This window comes from Pleurodeles waltl, chromosome 5 (genome assembly GCF_031143425.1).
Source record: "Pleurodeles waltl isolate 20211129_DDA chromosome 5, aPleWal1.hap1.20221129, whole genome shotgun sequence".
Classification (NCBI taxonomy): domain Eukaryota; kingdom Metazoa; phylum Chordata; class Amphibia; order Caudata; family Salamandridae; genus Pleurodeles; species Pleurodeles waltl.
The window spans coordinates 37,896,131-37,898,794 of NC_090444.1; positions in this window are offsets into that span (position 1 = coordinate 37,896,131).

The window sequence follows — 2,664 nt, forward strand, 5'->3', positions numbered from 1 at the left end:
TCACCCCAATGCCATTCTGGCATTGGGGAGACAATTCCATGATCCCCTGAGTCTCTAGCTCAGACCCGGGTACTGCCAAAATGCCTTTCCCGGGGTTTCACTGCAGCTGCTGCTGCTGCCAACCCCTCAGACAGGTTTCTGCCCTCCTCACGATTGTGACAGGGGAATCAAGTACCTCAGTGGAGTCATCGTCTACCTCTAGGAGTAGTTTAACTACTGATATTAGTGACATAGAGGGTGGGGATGTACGTGTAGGTTCTGATATACAACGAGCTGGTTTTTTACAAGAATTGAAAAGAATAAAACAAGGCAATTGGGAACAAAACATAAAGAAAAACAGAATAGGAAGACTAGAAGAGGGAAAAGAGGAGGAGAAAAGCGAGTCACGTTCAGGAATGAGAACGAGATCATGGGACAAGAAAATACACAATGCATGACTGATTCAGAGAATAATGTGGTAAATTTGTCTGATAAAGTATTATCTCCGGATATGATTGGTCTTTTGAATAAAGGTTTAGGTTTCTGCCCATCATCAGTTGGAGATATTTGCAAAACCAAGATTGATTTATATAAGTTTATCAGAAAACTTAAAATAAAGAAACATTTTGAACTTCGTGAGAAGGATACTCAACAGGTTATGTGTATAAAACCGGTGCTTAGTGGTTTATCTATCCAAGATATACATGATACAGTGGCATTAATGACAATCACGGATTGTGAGGAAAATCCTTTCTAATGTATTACAAGAATTGAATTTATCATCGGATATACATATTACCAGTGGCCTGAAACAAAGGTCAACCTGGATACCTAGATCTGCATTGGATAATAATATAGAGACATTCTATAAAATGGTATGGACAGACCTGAACAGACAAGACATGAAAGGGATACACTTACGTAAACCGAATTTAAATCAAGAGGAATATAAAGCACTACAATCTTTAAAATCAGATGAGACCGTGATTATTAAGAGAGCGGACAAAGGTGGAAATATAGTGATTTTGAATCGTAAAGACTATGAGCAGGAGATATATACTCAATTACTTGATGAGAATTGTTATGAAAAAATAGTCTTCAATCCTATAAATAATATCACTAAAGATATAAACAGGATGTTAAAGAATTGGAGAGATAGGAAACTACTGGATGAGGATGAATATCTATATCTTCAGGTATTTCGCCCTAAATATCCCTGTATATACACGTTACCTAAGATCCACAAAGAATCAGCATTTCCACCTGGAAGACCAATTGTTTCGGGTGTAGGTGGCCCTACAGAAAGATTATCCCAATTTGTAGATACTTTTTTGCAACCTTTTGTTCATAATTTACCTTCCTATATTAGAGACACGAAACATATATTAAGTATACTCTCAGATATACAATGGGATAAAGGTATGATTATGGTAACTTTAGATGTGGTGGCACTGTATACAAGTATACGACATAAATTTGGTATTAAGGCATTAGAACATATCTTGTATAAGAGGTCTGCTAGTTTCATGGAACATACGAAAATGATAATTAGTATGATAGAGTTTATACTTAATAACAACTACTTTCTATTTAAAAATGAATGGTATAAACAAAAACAAGGAGTAGCCATGGGATCTAAATTTTCCCCCTCATATGCCAACCTGTTTATGGGGTGGTTCGAAGAAATCTGGATATGGGGCCCAAATGCAGCAGAATGGCACACCAATATTTTATACTGGGGACGATACATCGATGATTGTTTTATGTTATGGACAGGAGATGTTAGTACATTGGAGGAATTTTGTAAATATCTAAATAGTAATGATGTTAATATTAAGTTTACATACAAACATAGTGAAACTTGCTTGGAATTTTTGGACGTTGAATTATTTGTTGAAAATAATTCAATAGAGAGTAGATTGTATCGTAAACCAACGTCATGTAATAATATATTGCATTCCACCAGTGCTCACCCACAGCATCAGATTGAATCAATACCACTTGGAGAAATGATAAGAGCGAGAAGAAATTGCAACAAAAATAGTGATTTTCTCCAGGAAATTGATAATATGGGACGTAGATTTCTAGCTAGGGGATATTCCATGAATACAATTAAGAAGTCCATGCAGAAAGTTAAGAGAATATCACGTGGACAGACACTAGGTTGGGTCGCACAAAAAAATGATACCCTAGGTAGAGATGAGGCTCGTAAGATTAGGATCATTTTAGACTATACTGAGAAATCGAAGAGATTACTTAGGAGTATGAAAAAATATTGGTCGATACTGACAGAGGATGGCACACTCAAGAAGTACATTGGCAACAGACCTGAGGTTGCTTATAGAAGGGGTAATACCCTTAATAATATATTGAGTCCAAGTTACCCTATGGAGAGAGTGAATTTGGATGGGCTAGGGAAGCATAATTTAGGTTTTTTCAAATGTGGTTCGTGTACAGTATGCAAGTGGGCATGGCAGCCCAAGACGGAATTTGTGGACTACTACGGTAACCTAGTGTCTATCAAATCACATATTGATTGTAATACGAAATTTGTGATATATATGATCGTTTGTAATTGTGATAATATTTATATAGGTAGTACGATTCGTCCATTAAAGCTTAGAATTTCCGAACACTGGAGGGCAATCAATTCAGAAGATGAACGTTACCCCATAGCCTCACATA